Raw genomic sequence first — 18279 nt, 5'->3', positions numbered from 1 at the left:
TTGAACTCACAAGTCACCCAAAACAATGACAATGACATTAGTTCCATCAACATTCGAACATATAAACAAAAACAATGACAATGACATTAGTTCCATCAACATTCTTCAGAAAATGCATCATTATCTTCAAAAAGTGCATCCTGAAACATTCTATATGTTTCAGGCATTTCAACATTTTCATCTGGTAATGTTGGCTCATCCCCATGCCATGTCCACCTACTATAAAGAGGATCTATCCCATAGCAAATCAGGTGGTCATATACTACATTAAAGTTGTGGCGTTTGAAACTTATACAATTGCTACAAGGACAACGAATCCTTTCTGGATTCCCCATACTCGTTTGGACATTATCAACGAACTTCCTTGCTCCTTGTTTATATATAACTGTGTTTCTAGACAAAAGAAAGGGAAAAAAAAATAACTTAGTATCTACAGTTTATGTTCTTTACATTCAATTAGAGTTTAGGATTTTAAAATTTAACCTTTCATATTTGGTCCATTCTTTTTCCATGATGGCTGGTCTATGATTTCCTTGGGGCTTGTCTTTAGAAGAAACTATCTACTGCATAGTACACACGGAAACCATATCACAAACAAATTCCCATATTACAAACAAATTTATGTGTTTTGATTAATAAGTCATACTACTTAGAACAGTAATTATTTGGGTCCATTTATATACCACGTAGCTACTCAATCTAATCTAATCAAATCAAATTAGACAGATCCAACTTGGTTGGCTACCCCTCCTTTCTGCAGCAACTAAATATATGGGTTTTGTCCACTAAATTTGAATACATTGATTCATCAAATCAGCCCAAAAAATACAGATAAAAAAAAAAAATTCCATGCTATTCACAACTGTACTGTACGTTAAGTAAATAAACACAAATGATATATCTCCAATTCAAACCCATACCTTTTATGAAGGAAACCGGATTTCAAAACCTATCTCAAGCAATTCAAACCAGATTTGAGAGCCTTGTGAACTGAATTCAACCTTAGAAAACTGCAAAACCGTGAAATCTCAATCACAAAATTTCATTACAAATTACAAAATCACAATAGACAAAAGTTTCTTAATCACAATAAATCATATTTCAACAAAACGAAAATCCGGCCACAGTTTCTTAAGTGCACAAATTAAAAAAAAATTCATTCATCATCTCAAACTTTTTTGTGCAGACAAACAAAGCAAGAACAGATATTGCGGACCGAAACAGAAAGATCAACAAACCACAACCAGACCCCTTAGTTAAAGAAATTGCATAGCAGTGGGAAAGTAAAATTTCACATAATAATCCAATGCATCACACTATCAATAGTTAAAGAAAGAGCAGTGGGAAATTAAGTATAACTAGACTCATATAATAATCAATCAATAAGAACACATTTAAAATACCCTAAAAGACCTATATTGTTAGATTCCAAGCTAAAGTGGCTGCAGTCCTACTCATGGTGACTTTTGACACTAATATTTCACTTGCACTAGCAGTACCCTTGTTCACCTAAAGAAATCTCAGAAGATGCATGCAACAAATCACCACATTCTCCAACTTGGTATTGAATTTGCATATATCACTATATTTTCTGCAAACATGTTAAAGAAAACATTAAAAACAAATTAATAAAAAATTTGAGCACTAGAATAGTTATCTACCTCTAGATCTCCCAGATATTATCTAAAGAAAATTAGAACTGAACTACACATAGTAGATTTCTTATGATTTGCCAGCTGAGTAAACCTCTGAGTACAAAGAAACAAGGCTCAAACATAAAAAAGATAAACCAACAGACATGACCTGGCATTAAAGATATCTTTGAACACTACCATCATTATAAATTCCTACATGTAAAGTTGTCACTGATATTTGACCTAATATTACGTTCAGTATTAACAGCAGAATGGGTTCACAACCTAACCCATGACTGGAACTCCATAGAAAAGAGAACATGAGAGAGAAAATCTAAGCAATGAACAACAAACAAAAGAGAATACTAAATGGGTAACATCATAAATCTTGATTTGTAGAGTTAATGAGGGACATGTTGGTCGTACCAGGGCAACATGCTCAACTGTTCTGCTTATTCAGTGCTCAGACTTTGAGACTGTCTTTCGAAAGTAAATACAATCAGACAATCAGAACTACAGGTTTTTCAACTCTAATAAGTTGCTTAACCATTATTACATTTGTATATTTTAACCTTGCAAACTTTTTTCTTCGACAAGAAATTATTGTTTTTTGTCAAGATGATACTCAGTAGTTAAACATTATTGTTCCTTATCAAATCAAAGAAAATGTGCAATACTGAAGAAAGCCACAATGAACAATAAACTTAAGGCATGCAATATAAGATTTCCGCAATTTAGCTTTGTTTGTCTCCAATTTTGCTGCAGCTGGTCAACAGTCTCTTTTCTGCGCGGGCGTGCCAGCACCGTTCGGGTGCGATCGTCGGGGATGTCCCTTGACCTGACTTCTTTTCAAGCGATTGTAGACAAGGAGAGCACCAACCTCGTCATGGGGATTCTTTCTGCCTCGTGGTGAGGACTTTGCTGAAGTTTCTTCTTGTTAACACAATCGATACTCAATATTGGAGATCGAGCAGAGCGACATCACCGGGAAATGTTGAGATCTTGCTAAAGCGTGACTTTAGCTTGGCTGGGTTGCTAGGGTGTTACCCTTGCTTGGCTGGTTCTGTAACCGTTGTGGTCGCGGCACTACCGTCGGCTCCCGAGGAGACTAGGACCGAAGCACGTTGACAGAGGGTTTGGTGGCACTGAAAGTCGGCTTCTGAGAAGACTAGGACTAGGAGTGTGATCACCGGTAAGAGAAAGAGAAAGAGAGGGAGAGGAGTTGCTCTTAGAGAGGTTTGCTCTAGAGAGAACTTAGATCATCTTAGAGATGTTGTTGTTGAATGTGAATGTGTGTTTTAGAATGAGAGGAGAAGGTGTTTATATAGGGAAAAAAAAAAAAAGTGAAATGATGAGTGGAAGAAAAATAATGAAAGTGGAGTATGAAAGTGATTTGTAAAATATGGAAAAGATAGAGAAATGATGAAATGAAAGCAAAGCATGAAGGTGTAGAAACATGGAAGTGATGATGATCTATTAAAGAGATTGTCTTGAAAAATATATCCAAGGAAAAGAAGAAAAGCATCTAGCTTTCTTCATGTGGGTAGGAAACATGAACATGTGAATATTGAGCTGGTTTTAGGTCAGTTTCTGCCCCTTTATTCCTTCAATTATTTCTCCAACAAGACTTCAGAATGAGCCTTCGACTTCTTCATAAAAAATGTTCCACTATGAGTGTAGATCATCCTGACAAATTTTCAGAGCTTTATTCCATGTGGTTGGGCTGGAAATGCTGCTGGACCTCTTACAGGTCCAGTTTTCGAGTTTTGCTTCTGTAGAAAATTGGACTGATTGTTTGAAGGCCTTCCACTCAAAAATATCTCTGGCACTCTTCATAAGAAATGATCCTTGTGCTGTCTAGAATGGATCTGCAGAGTTTCAGCTCATTTCAAGTTCAGTTGGTCAGGCGGCCGCCCCTCCTTCCTTGTTTAGCTCGGTTTCTCCTAGCCGAAGTAGGAAAATGTGCTAAAGTTGACTTTTCATGCTTCCATGCTTCCATAGTAGGCTTGCTTTAGCCTCTAAATATATATTTCGAACTTCTCGACAATATATAGCTTGAGCCACTGACATTGGCTCAATTTCTCCAAGACGTGCCTTGTCAGGCCAAAATACTTATTTTGGGTCCAAACATTGCCCCCCAGACCTCGAAGTCAAAAGGTCTTCGTCTTGACTGAAGAGGTCTTGAATCAACACTACTCTTATAATGTTTTTGCTCCAAAGCCACTTGTATTGGCTTGACTGATAATACTTGACTGATTCCATATAGGCCTCTAAATAGGCCATAAAGCTTGAATGCCTCTACTGAATTGTCTTTGTCATGAACTGACGCTTCCTTTGCCAACTTTATTGCCCCCCATGGATCTGGCGAAACTTGGGCAGGTTGTAGGAGATCAGAACTTTAGCGTGCCCCCCCATGCGAAGGAGACTACTTTTGATCGCGAATGAGGATCCTTCTCTTCCTTGGTGGTAGCTTCGCCATGTGTATAGCAGCAAGTATCTGCCTTGTTTGCTAGCTCTCTGTTGAGAATGCAACTGCTGCAAAAGAAGCCCAACTCGATGAACCTTTGGCTGCTTCTGAAGAAATGGGCCGCAACCTGGCCCGTGCCAGAGAATGGGCCACTCAGGTCGAAGCTGGTGCCATTGTGGCGGAACTCCGCGTGGAGGAACTTTGCTTGAAATTGAGCTTTGCGGGCCAATCTCTGTAGGCCCCCTCGAAAACCGTTCGGTCTCCTCACACGTACTGTTAATCCCTTCTTTTCCGAGATTTAAGGCATTAATCACTCGTTGAAAAACAACAGTCGTGAAAAAATAATCTTGTGAAAAGAACAGTTACATCCTTGAAAACCGTTCGGTTTCCCCACATGCTATTAATCCTCTAATAATAGCTAACTCCTCAAAAACCGCTCCTCACATGCTGCTAATCCCTTTTTTCCCGAGATTTGGAATCACTAATCTCGATTTATTGACATCGGTTTTGACATAGAGCTTCATCCAAGGGTGGGGATTTGCCTGAAGTCCCTATAAATAGTTGTATTTCAGGAAGGGAATACTCACAACAACTTTTCTGAAATATTCGAGAAATGGCCTTTCAATCCTTGCTTCTTTTTCTCCTTCTTCACAAATCTTCCCCTCATGAAATGACCTTTAGCCTCTAAATTTTAGGCTTTATGGCGTAATCTTAAGCCTGGGTTAGGCCTCATGGCGTAATCTTAGGCAACCCCTTGTTTCGTCCTTCTGGAGTTCTGCAACAAAAATGCCAGGCTTCAGATTGGTTTAGAAACACGAGGGGGCTCCAAGTGTGGGATCTCCGGTCATGTAAGATCATTTTTTGAGAAAATCTCATACGCGGAGCGAAACGGGGAGAGGGAAGAAGGCCACTCTGTGGTTCATCTTTCCTCCTCTGTTTCCTTCCTTCTGGACCCGGCCCGTGTTGTGCCCTCCAGATGGAAGAGGCTTTGTTTCTCACCTCCTTCTCCCCCTTTCTCTTCTTGATAGAATCTTGGAGGGATGAGAAGGGATGGACTCTTTGAAGGAATGGGTTCAAGCTACAGAATGGCTGTTCCTGTACTTCACGTCCAGCTAATGGTGGTTACCAAGGCTAGAAGGGGTGCAGAGACTCAAGCTGATATTCGGTTCCTTCACTCTCTGCCCCTCCAGGAGATAATGGCGCGGCTCAACCCGGCGTTGGATTCCATAGCTGCTTCCAATTGAGGGGGCTTGGAGGCTCCATTTTCTTTCACTGGAGTCTCCCCTTCTCATGAATAATGGTGTTGGCCAAGCCTATGTTGTATTCCTCTACCGCTTCCATGTAAAGGGGGCGCGGGGGCTCCGTTACTCCTCTTTTTCCTTCCCTGAAGTCTGCCCCTCCTTGGGATAATGGCGCGGCTCAACCCGACGTTGGATTCCATAGCTGCTTCCAATTGAGGGGGCTTGGAGGCTCCATTTTCTTTCACTGGATTCTCCCCTTCTCATGAATAATGGTGTTGGCCAAGCTTATGTTGTATTCCTCTACCGCTTCCATGTAAAGGGGCGCGGGGGCTCCGTTACTCCTCTTTTTCCTTCCCTGAAATCTGCCCCTCCTTGGGATAATGGCGCGGCTCAACCCGACGTTGGATTCCATAGCTGCTTCCACTTGAGAAAAGATTCAGAAGATATCGGAAGATTCCTGTTTTGTATTCTAGCCACTTTTGGCTTTGTAATGAATGTACTGCTTTTGGCCGCAAAGCCACTTTATGAATACAATAATATTATCTTATCCTGATATTCAAATATCCGTGAGAAGCTGAGTCAACGTGTCTCGCAAGGCCCCAAATATAGGCCCCCATAGTTGTATATTGAAAATAATATGAACTTTTAAAATATGCTCCGCATCAAAAAGAGCCTCGCGGCGAGGTTTTTGAGGACATATGTATCTTTTGGATCCACTTGCTGGCTCCCAACTCAAAACTCTTAGCGCCAATAATTCCTTCTTTTCCGAGATTTAAGGCACTAATCACTCGTTGAAAAACAACAGTCGTGAAAAATAATCTCGTGAAAAGAACAGTTACCTCCTCGAAAACCGTTCCATTTCCCCACATGCTATTAATCCTTTAATAATAGCTAACTCCTCAAAAACCGCTCCTCACATGCTGCTAGTCCCTTTTTTCCCGAGATTTGGAATCACTAATCTCGATTTACTGACATCGATTTGACTCCTCTTTGACTGTCCAGCAGGTGGAAATGCTTTTCCGAGACTGTCCGTCCAAGGGTGGAGATTTGCATGCCCTGTTCCTATAAATAGGTGCATTATGGGGATGGGAACGTTCACGCCAAAAAAAACCTTCCTCTGAGTTTCAGATCCTCAACAATACCCTTCCTTTTTTACGAACATCTCTCTGTCAATTTCAGTCATTCTCTCACAGATCTTCAGTCCTTCCCAATAATTCTAACAGCAATCTTTCTTAATTACTTGTCATCACCATTCTTCAATTCTCGCATTCTCTCAACCCTTCACCAATGGAACCACAAACCCAGCAACCAACCGAGGATGGAGGAAGCAACAAAGCAGCCGGGAGTAGTGCTAACATGCTGCGGGGGCGGAACAGGTGGAATCCCACTACAGATCAGATAAGAATCCTCAATGAGCTTTTCTACAATAAGGGAGTTAGGTCCCCAACTATAGAGCAGATTCAGAGGATCTGTCTCCAGCTGAAATGGTACGGCAAGATCGAGTTCAAGAACGTCTATTTTTGGTTCGTGAACCAAAGGGCTCGGGAGAAGCGGAAGAAGAGGTCCACTTCGGATGTTCATGTGCCCATGCAAAGATCAGGGCTTGTTGGTGATGACAATGTTACCAATTGGAAACCTGAGGATCAGTATATTAACTTCGAATATTCTGCATCTGCTTCTGCTTCTTCAGCTGGTGTGATTGCTTTTAACGGGCAGATGGGGAACTATGGTGGTTATGGATCTATGAACATGGAGATTGAAACCCTTCCTCTGTTCCCCATGCATGGTGAGGACATCTTTGGCAACATGAAGACTACTTCCGATGGAGGTGGCGGTCACGGTGGTGGCTCTCACATTTCCCTTGAGCTCAGCCTTTCCTGCGAGGGCAAAGCTGGAAAAAGTTTCTGCAGCCGCTGACTCGGCTTAGTAGCTTTGCGAGTGTAGGAACACTTAGAATTGCCCCCTAAGAGTTGTATTTATGACTTTTTTATTTTTATTTTTTATATTTTAGCCATAATTCTGGAGATATAAACTCATCATAGACAGTTGAAATGGCATCCTAAGACTCAAAATAAAAACAAGAACAACACGCAACATACAAGAAAAAACGTTTTGGACTTGGGGATATTTCTCTTCTCCTTTCGGTAACTCCTTTGGAACATGACCAGGTGAAGAGAGGAACGATTGATTGACAGGGGACGAGACCCTTTGTCAGCACTTCTCGTATCCAAACTAGACCTCACATCCCATTGGATGCGCCCTATGATGAAGAATATATTTACCCAAAATTCATTTTGACTCTAATAATAAACAAACAACCAACGAAATAAAGAAAAAAGATAAACAAAAACTGAAATATGAATATAAAACCTAAAACAAAGTTAACGAAATTCAACCTATTTTTTTTTTTTTTTAATTTTTTTTTTTTAACTTTAGGCTAAATGGGCTTAGTATTGTATAGTGTTGCCCCCCTAGTGTTGCTAGGCATAGTGAAGAAAACGATTATGGGCCTCAAAAACAGGCCTTCATGAATGGGCTTCGCAAGTATAGGAACACTAGAATTGTCCCCCATGTTTTATGCGAATAGACTGGCTAATAAATTAATCCCTCAGTGTTTTGACTCCTTAGTAATTATGGATTGCACTAATTTTTTTTTTATATAAGTAGTTGAATTCAATAAGACAATGTGAATCAAGGTTTAGACATGCGGCCCAAGTATAGTCGCCTAGACACAAATTTTCTTTCAAATCCTTTGGGCAACCTTACTGAAATGGCCAGGTGGGGGAGGGCGAACAAGAGAGGCAGAATCCATTTTGGCATGAGCTACTCCCACATAGTGGTTTAGGCCCATTTGCACGCACTTCTGGATTCAAGAACCTGTCATGAACGTTGTCCCCTTTCTAGACACCATTTCACATAGGCTATACTTACTAAGATGAGAAAGGTCATAAGTGTGAAGACAGTTCAACAAGTGTTAATAAAAGCCGCCCTTAACCTTAAGGGACCTGAACTAGGCACCAATAAGGAGTTTAGGCCAATATTAACAAAAGAGACTTCACCTATTCCGTTATGATTCACAACCCCTTACCAAATTCAAATTTTTTTTTTTTTTAAAAAAAAAACTATGAAAATAAAGGTAAAAAACAACTGAAAACTGATAGGAAATTAACAAAAAAACAAGGAGCTAGCAGCGACACGTTTGGCTAACCTCTAGAAGACCATGGGGGAGGCCATCTATGCTTCATTCCACGCTCCGATGTATCAAAATTTGTAGGGTAAAAATCCCTCCTGTGAGAGCTTGTAGGAAAAGAACAAAGATACTTCTCATCGAAAACTTGGGAAAAATTTGGCTCGTAGGAGGAGTAATCTTGCCCCCCAAGTATCTTTGTTGGTTGGCGAAACATGATCTTCAATTGCACTTTTGAAGATGAAGATGTTCCAAGATCGGCTTTGTCGCCAACTACCATGTCATAGAACATGGTGTGTTCAGGATTAGCCACAGATTGGTCATTATAGACGACCACTTGCTGGTCTGAATTCTCCACATCAAGAGCTTCACTTACTGGATAATTGTAAACAAGAGTTAACTTGTATTGATGATACTCAAATTTACAGTTGCGAAGGACAACTTGGCCACTAGAATAATTGTTCTGGCCATTCATGCAACGTGGGTTGTAAATGTGCCCTCCACATATATCAAAGCCACCGCTTGGCCTTGAAGAATATATGAAGAACTTCAAGTTGAATTGATTAATAAAGCCACAGATTGGCTTCTGTAGACCACAACTTAATTGATAATTAAGATGACCTTCTCCATGCACAGCCTCTGTGTAAGGCTGTGACTCACCAGTGAGACCCTTAGGTTAATTGCCACCTATAGGCAAGTTAGTCTCAGAAATGACCTCTTCGCGAGCAGCTTCTTGATGTTCCAATTTGTCTTGATGCGAACTGACTTGAGTAGCCAAGCTGGAACCTTCTTTGCGCAAGGTCGCGAACTCCGATGAGGTCTGTTTGTGCTGGGTCGCAACGACATTCATCGACTGCTGGTGGTTTTCTTGGGCTAGTTGGGTCACGTCGGCCAGCTGCTCCCAAGTCTGCCACGAATCTTGTTGGGCTGATTGGAAAAGTTCATCCATCCTCTTCTGCTGCGCCGCCAGGACCTTTTTCAAATTCGCATAATACGAAGCAGTGTTCTGTTGAAAGATAGCAAGTCGCTCCTCTATGCTCGCATTCTCCGGAATGGGAATGGGCACATAGCCTTCTATCGTCGCCATGACTTCAGGAATTTCTTTTGGTAAAGATTTTCCTCTGGCATCCCAATGATGGTGAACACAAAAAGACTCTAGTTTAGTCCAACCGGATGTGCCAAAATGTTTGTTTTGAAGCCCGGTGGTTGAATGTCTTCAAGAAAAGAAAAAAAATTCTAACATTGTCCCACTGGGCGTGCCAAAATGTTTGTTTTGAAGCCCGGTGGTTGAATGTCTTCAAGAAAAGAAAAAAAATTCTAACCTTGTCCCACCGGGCGTGCCAAAATGTTTGGCTCCAATTTTGATGCAGCTGGTCAACAGTCTCTTTTCTGCGCGGGCGTGCCAGCACCGTTCGGGTGCGGTCGTCGGGGATGTCCCTTGACCTGACTTCTTTTCAAGCGATTGTAGACGAGGAGAGCACCAACCTCGTCATGGGGATTCTTTCTGCCTCGTGGTGAGGACTTTGCTGAAGTTTCTTCTTGTTAACACAATCGATACTCAATATTGCAGATCGAGCAGAGCGACATCACCGGGAAATGTTGAGATCTTGCTAAAGCGTGACTTTAGCTTGGCTGGGTTGCTAGGGCGTTACCCTTGCTTGGCTGGTTCTGTAACCGTTGTGGTCGCGGCACTACCGTCGGCTCCCGAGGAGACTAGGACCGAAGCACGTTGACAGAGGGTTTGGTGGCACTGAAAGTCGGCTTCTGAGAAGACTAGGACTAGGAGTGTGATCACCGGTAAGAGAAAGAGAAAGAGAGGGAGAGGAGTTGCTCTTAGAGAGGTTTGCTCTAGAGAGAACTTAGATCATCTTAGAGATGTTGTTGTTGAATGTGAATGTGTGTTTTAGAATGAGAGGAGAAGGTGTTTATATAGGGAAAAAAAAGAAGAGTGAAATGATGAGTGGAAGAAAAATAATGAAAGTGGAGTATGAAAGTGATTTGTAAAATATGGAAAAGATAGAGAAATGATGAAATGAAAGCAACGCATGAAGGTGTAGAAACATGGAAGTGATGATGATCTATTAAAGAGATTGTCTTGAAAAATATATCCAAGGAAAAGAAGAAAAGCATCTAGCTTTCTTCATGTGGGTAGGAAACATGAACATGTGAATATTGAGCTGGTTTTAGGTCAGTTTCTGCCCCTTTATTCCTTCAATTATTTCTCCAACAAGACTTCAGAATGAGCCTTCGACTTCTTCATAAAAAATGTTCCACTATGAGTGTAGATCATCCTGACAAATTTTCAGAGTTTTATTCCATGTGGTTGGGCTGGAAATGCTGCTGGACCTCTTACAGGTCCAGTTTTCGAGTTTTGCTTCTGTAGAAAATTGGACTGATTGTTTGAAGGCCTTCCACTCAAAAATATCTCTGGCACTCTTCATAAGAAATGATCCTTGGGCTGTCTAGAATGGATCTGCAGAGTTTCAGCTCATTTCAAGTTCATTTGGTCAGGCGGCCGCCCCTCCTTCCTTGTTTAGCTCGGTTTCTCCTAGCCGAAGTAGGAAAATGTGCTAAAGTTGACTTTTCATGCTTCCATGCTTCCATAGTAGGCTTGTTTTAGCCTCTAAATATATATTTCGAACTTCTCGACAATATATAGCTTGAGCCACTGACATTGGCTCAATTTCTCCAAGACGTGCCTTGTCAGGCCAAAATACTTATTTTGGGTCCAAACAAGCTTACCAAATCTTGGCAATCTCAATTCCTTCTGGGAAAAGACCACCACTGCATCAAACATAAGCAAAGTTAGGCTTTCAGAAAGCAATGAGAAACATAATAAAAATGCACTAATTTAACTAAAGAGCAGTATAACTTACATCTTCTTCCATTAGCCTGCTGGACATCCTGAGCTGAAGGTAAGGTCTTCTAGACTTGATCTAGGAACTGCACGTCAAAACCTGCCAAAGAATACATCAACCAGATAAATCAAATCGACATATCCAGAGTATAAATAGCATCTTAGAAACAGACAGTATGGTATAAAACTTACAAGAACATACATAACAAGATAACATAATATATATCATTCCTAAACTATAGATACTGTCATCATAAAAGGTATAAGTTAACATAACTTAGCCCAACAACTATGAAAGCTGTGAAAGTCACATACAAACTGTGAAAGTCAGAGAGCAAAATAAATTATCAAACACTCTTTTGCAAATAAATTCTTGTCATCTCTCTCAGGACTTTTATCAAACAGATGGTATGCACAACTCACTAACTCAGATTGGCCTGTAACAAAACTCAGATTGAAAAGGAGTGCACGAAATTGTGAACAGGCATACATGAACCTTCCTCCAGAACTCTAACCATTTCCAAACCCAGAAATGCACAACACTCAAAAACAACTTCAACTTGAAAATGAATTTTCAGCTTAAATTTCCTCAATTAACTACAAAATAGAAACAGAAAACCAAAACTCGGAGACATAAATTTCCTCACTTAGTTCTAAAATCATTCCACACAATCAAACCCTCATCGAACCACAAAATCAACAAGAAATTCAAAACGAGCTGAATCAACAAAATGCAGGAGAGAGATTAATTACGTGAATTTCCACAAATTCTTAGCTTAGCAAGCACATAACCAGTTAATTAGAATACATTGCATCACATTAGCCAAACGAACAAACACAAGTCAACAAGAATTTCCAATTAAAGATTGATTAATTACTCGGATTGAAAATTGAAGCCTACACTTATCGTGCAAACCCCTGTTTATCGTGCAATTGAAGCCTCTGGAGAACGCGCTTCCTCAAAGCGCGTATGCCGGCCTTGTCGTCGTCGTCGTCGGCGCAATCCTCCGCCAATTCGTACCTGAAAAAAAAAAAAAAAAAAAACCGGAAAATCAAAGATTCAGTGATCGACGAGTAGAGCAAGAAACGAAAAGGTTCAAACGAATTTGATCGAAAATCTGCTTACGCTTGAGCAAAGGCTTTGAGGAAATGGAGGTCCTGAGCGACGAAATGGCGGAAGGTGTGAGAGTCGAGAGTGGCGGAGGCGAGGCCGACGAAGAAGGGAGTGTAGAGAGCGAAGACGGAGTCGTCTTTGAACTTGATCCAGAGCCGACGATGCAGGAAATCGAAGATGCAGAGAGAGACTGGTCCTTGAGAACTTGAGCGGGAAATAGATGTGGTTTTGGCGCCAGAACGGTGAAGACGAAGTGAGCTCGACGAAGTGAGAGAACGGTGAGAACTTGAAGAAGAAGTGATTGAAATGATAACGTAACGTAGAGAATTGAAACCAGATCCCTCTTTTTGTTTTTCTTTTTTCAATAAGAAAAATGTAATATACTTCTATAAAAAAAAAAAAAATTGATTCTCATTTACGACATGCTTGAAATGTATGTCGTAAAAGACAAGTGAAAAAACTCATTTACAAAAAAATTTGATTCTCATTTACGACATGCTTGAAATGTATGTCGTAAAAGACGAGTGAAAAAACTCATTTATGGCACACATATTTGTGCACGCCGTTAATAGATAACTAAATTTACGACACACATAAGTTGCACGCCGTGAATGACCTGAATAAACACATTCTGACAGCACACATGATACGTGCGCCGTAAATAACAGTCTTTTACGACACACGTAAAATGTGCGCCGTAAAATGTGTGCCGTAAAAGACTGATTTTGTTGTAGTGAACGCTGCTCCCTGTGGCCGTGTACTTGTTTCGAAGATTGATCTTGACGACGATATCTTCAAGACTTCAACATCGGTAGCATCACAAATACAGTCGTCCTTCTGTTGCACTACTAATGCTTTCGGAGGTTTGACATCGAATAACTCATGTTGCCCTTAAAATAAAAGTGTCAAAAGACTTGAGTTTACCTTTCTCCCTTGATAAAACGAGTTCATATACGTCACCCTACAGAATCTCTGGCATTTTCATAAGCTGTGAACTCTATTGATTCGAAATGATCATAATGGACGTCGTAATACGTGTTTGGATTTTGAAGAGTGATCCTCGATCAAGGGCAAGGTTATAGTTTAGGGTTTTGTTACTACTGAAGTTAGTGAAGTAGCTGAACTCGGTGAGCGAGGCATGAGTGACGTGAATGTTGAGACTCGAGGCTACGGGGTTGTAGATTGAACTCATCTAAAGTCCTAATAAAAAGAGGGAGAAGACGCTAAATATGACCAGGCATGTGATGATGCAGCAGTACTCTTCATACATTCGTCAATCTCGACTTGAATAGAGAGGTCCTTATAGTGGGATTAGGAAATCACAGACCAGACTGGGAAAGAAATAACAGGAATAGTTATTTGGTGAATATATACATATATTTAGGAATAGCAATACAAGGTCGTAAAATTTAAAAAAAAAAAATTAATTCAAGTCCAATTTCTATGTACAACTTAGATGTAGCCGGCACAATTGCACCCTTTCACTATTTTTAGTAGTCTAATTTTTTTTTTTTTGTTAAGATATTGATTTCATTAGATTCAATAGCCGTTTGAACGAGCTACAGCGTACCATGTATTTGGAATAAAAAAAATGATAAGAATCCCGAAACTGTATCAAGTAAATGCAACTCATTACAAAGTTGTTTTAAGCTCGCTATTTTTAGTAAGTTTATAAATAAGAAACAACTTTGTGTCTTCTATGGAAAAATCATTAACCAACCTCCCATTAATCATTCACACAATTGTGGTGCCAACAGAATGTCATTTTCTAGCAAACAAATAGAAGCAACTCTTTATCAATAAGCCGCTTGAAAAACATCAACCTTATTCCAGATAATTATCAACTCTTGTAACGGTCATGATCCCAAAGTGATTGGTCCTAAAACATATATCAAACCAAATTCCCAAGAGGTCTATTCTTAGGCATGGGCACCCCAATGCACCAAGTGATAAATCGAGAATGGCATTTAGCCCGAAAGCCCGACAAATTGGCCCAACCCGAACCGAACGGTCTGGGCTTTTAAAAAAAATTTGTAAGTTTTTGCAAAACCCAGTCCAAAACAAATATAGATTGTGCCAGTCCCGGGCCCTAAAACGTCAAAAAAAAAAAAAAGTTGCGTGAACTTAAGCCTTATGACACATGTCTTCAATTAATTGGCTATAAAGAGAAGTGCAAATTTTTTAATGTACTTGCGTTACACTCAAGGCCAGAAGACTTACCGAGAATTCTCGATCTCATTCTCTGGGATACATCTCGGAACTGTTGTACAAAAGGATGCTTCATGCACAAAAAGCATTAGGATTCCACCATGGCTAAATAAGCTCCTGCCATAAAAGGATGAATATCCTTAGATCGCCAATTGTATTCAACAGTCCATGTTATGACTAAAACTATATGGGCGCCATGTAGGCCGGAAGGCATCTTAAAGACACATCCGAAACCTCCTCCTACAAGCTTTTTGTGGTTTGAACAGCTGTTTCTGTCGACAATAGTAGCCAAGTCAGACAATGGTAATTCCAGATCTTCCTTCTTGATGTTCCCCACTTTTCCTGCAAAGGAGTGAAATGATTAGACATCTCAGGTGAGCTAATATTTTACCATAAAGTGAAGTCAAGGTATAATGGATCTACGACCTATAAAGAGCTGATCCAACTAGGAAAACAGAGTATCAGCAGAGTATTAGGAACAACTTACCATCTTTTCGACGTTTGCTTCTCTCAAATATATAGCCAGAGGGCTAGGCCCAGGAGTAGCACAATACAGCTTATGATCCTCCTTTTCTACACATTGCATCCAGCCGGTTTAACATTGATCTTTGTATAGTCTTCAGGATCTGAAAGTAGAAAATTGAGGAGATGAAAGAAAAAGACAATGTAATGTTACTAATGTCTTCTGTCTATCATCCAATGAGCAATATTACTTGATTTTTTAGACAAACTTAAGGATAAATATGCTAATTGTGTAAAACATTGTTGTTTAATAACCAACTTTTATGTTGAAGATGAGTCCATACCTTGTACAGATGCTGCCATCCTCATGTAAATATCTTACCCATTTTGAGTGAGATTTCTAATGTCAATCAGGTCCCCAAACCACATCAAGCAACCAGTTCCTCCAATAATATACAAATTTGAATAAGCTGAGCAGGAACAGTTCTTCATGCGCGCCATCTCTCATTCCTTAAGGCTCAAACATTCGTTAAACCAGGATGGTTCTGTGTTTGGAAAAATTGACCCCAGAGTACTTCTGAAACTTGTTGCCGTCACAATCTAGCGGAGTCTTTCTGACACACACATTTGACCAATCCATTGTGTCCGTATCTTTTGGAAGCTTTGGTACAGAACATTTTAAACAGCTACATACTGGGGAGTTCTCAAAATTACAGGCACCATGTGCACCAAAAAGTGCAAAATTGTCAGTCATATACAGGAACCAACTTTGGGTTCTATCAATCCATGTGTAGCGCCACACAAGCCCATCTTGAGTTAACACCAGCCGGGAAAGAACTGAGCTGTTAAGAAGCTTATTACTATAGTATTCTTAATGATCAAGATCTAAAACAAAATACAAGATTTTACGTGGCAAACTAGTACAGGAGAAGTCAACTTGTTTTGGACATTTCGGATATATATGGGTAGGTTCTGACTTCTGAGGATATGCAGAGCAGAGCCATGAAAGTGTAAAATAAAGCTATCAATGCGAGCGTCAGACATACCTCATAAAATAGCATTTGTTCTGATATTTCAAATGATATCTTCTTCTCTAACTTCGTTGTGTTCTACATCTTCATCCATGCTTCCAAGTAATTTTCTAACATCTCGGGCATACAACAAGGAGATTCCACACCTTTTCACCCTCACAATGGGAAGGCCACGGGGTTGACCGTAGCAAAAATTAGAGTACAACCTTTTCACCCTCACAATTGGACAGAAATGGACTTGTTGCGATGTTGTGCTCCTTGAAATGATGGTGTTGCATGACAGCAGACGGACAATACTGAGGAAGATATTTCCCGATTTCTTAATGGAACATTGGCAAGTATTTCAGAAAATGGCGAGCTGGGTCATTGGTATGAACAATGTCGGGAGCTGGGTATGATGCTCTTTGATGGAAGTAGAGGCGAGCAGAACTTAAACAGGACCTTAAAAGAGCTCCATCACTCACTGAAAATTGAATAATGGCAGCGGAATACTGCGCCAATGTAAAGTTGAAACAGATAGTTTGTAAGAATCTGATGGAAGGCCTTCAGAAGGTACGAGATCAGCTAGCTTCACACGACCGAGAGATGGCAGGCCACTACCTGCCATAAATTCCTTTGGAATACTCCCTACCCCATCTTGAACAGAGGTATTATCCAATCAACTTCATAGATTACAAACTGACATACATCATATAACAAAAACAAACACAAGAGAAACAACAAAAAGAAGCATCATCAATCATCAATCTATCTTTCTTTCGTTTTTCTTAATGAGAGGAATTCCCACACACTAGGAATATCGAAAGATACAGACCATTTAAAGAATCATAATTGAGTTCAGTTGGTATTGTATGAACCTAAAACGCAACTCGTTTCTTCTTTTAAATATCAAAGCATCTATCTTTATATATGCATGTAAAGATAATACTAAGCTCAAAAGTCAGAAAATTCAAGTGATATCCAACATGCCTCAGTGAAATCTAAACTTAGAACAAACGTAAGAATGTGGTGAAATGTAGAAGAAAATGAAATACAGATTTCAAAACTACAGCATCAATTGGAGCCTTCCAAGCACTAGAACAGCTTCAATTCTATAGGAATAACATCTAAAAATGCAGTCTTTCCTGATACATGAAAGTGAAAACCTTGGAAAAATTCATGGGGCAACGTTGACCCTCTCCATTGAGCTTTATCCAATTGATGCAATGTTGGGTTTGATAAAAGAAATATAATTTAGCAGGAAGAAACCCAATAGACGAATTCACAACCATTATCAGACCAAAATTAGCTTCAATTAAGAGTACCCACTAAGTATTTCAATTCCAAAGTGAAAAAACACTGGGCAAATTTGTCTCCTTAGAGCTACTGCTATATATACAGTATGGCACAAGGAGAGGGAGAGATAGGGAGAAGGAGAGAGCTGACCTTGTTAGAATGAAATTGTTGCACAAGTCAACCTAGAAATTGCAATTCAAAGGAGATTAGGGTTTTGCAAAGAGGAGAGAGGTTCTCTGTTTTGATAATGGAAAATGTGGGAGATGGAAATTTTGGCTATTTCGTGAAAGCGTCACAACTGGCATCACACTGAAATACTGAATGAACACAAAAATTTACCCGAATTTTTGTTTTTTTTGTTTTGTTTTTTTTTTTTTTAACATTTGTCCTGCCAATTACAACTAAGAATAATAATAATTATACCAAAATCATCACTCTCTTCAATGCAAAAACTCGAATATAACTCCCACTCATTTTATTTAACACATAAATAGATTGGATGGACGATCAGCCAAACCTAGTTGTTCGACCGTCATACTAGAGACAATGTGCTTCTCCAATCATATATCATCTCAATAATTAGGACCACTGTTGAAACTATTTTTCCAAAGAAGAAGGCACCCGACAAAACTTTCTTTTAGATGTTATCAACCTAAACTCCTTAAGACATAAGAAAACCTTTCTTGTAGAGGAAAAATTCTAGAGTGGGAGAAAACCCTAAGCGACGTCTGCTGCGCCGCCTGTATCAACGCCTTGCTGGCGCTGTCGTTAACCTTCGATCATGCATCAAGGAAACATCCTAG

The 18279-nt window shown here is 39.9% G+C and overlaps 2 long non-coding RNA genes across 3 annotated transcripts; both read right to left on the bottom strand.

Annotated features, from left to right (window-relative positions):
- Positions 1-11264: 11264 nt before the first annotated feature.
- On the bottom strand, positions 11265-12844 carry LOC133734528 (uncharacterized). Its single transcript, XR_009858384.1, has 4 exons — positions 12513-12844; positions 12265-12407; positions 11406-11486; positions 11265-11313 (listed from the first exon to the last, which is right to left on the bottom strand). It is a non-coding gene; the product is annotated as an uncharacterized LOC133734528 (long non-coding RNA).
- Positions 12845-14725: 1881 nt separating this feature from the next.
- Positions 14726-17757, bottom strand: LOC133733481 (uncharacterized). 2 transcript variants are annotated; one of them, XR_009857731.1, is made up of 4 exons: positions 17627-17757; positions 15515-16863; positions 15196-15334; positions 14726-15050 (listed from the first exon to the last, which is right to left on the bottom strand). It is a non-coding gene; the product is annotated as an uncharacterized LOC133733481 (long non-coding RNA). The 2 variants fall into 2 exon arrangements; XR_009857730.1 differs by lacking the exon at positions 17627-17757 and having other exon boundaries at positions 14727-15050; positions 15515-17565.
- Positions 17758-18279: the final 522 nt, after the last annotated feature.

Source organism: Rosa rugosa, chromosome 2, assembly GCF_958449725.1.
Source record: "Rosa rugosa chromosome 2, drRosRugo1.1, whole genome shotgun sequence".
NCBI classification, from domain to species: Eukaryota; Viridiplantae; Streptophyta; class Magnoliopsida; order Rosales; family Rosaceae; genus Rosa; species Rosa rugosa.
The sequence above is the reverse complement of the archived record's forward strand: the minus strand, read 5'-3'. Positions and strand labels throughout refer to the sequence as shown.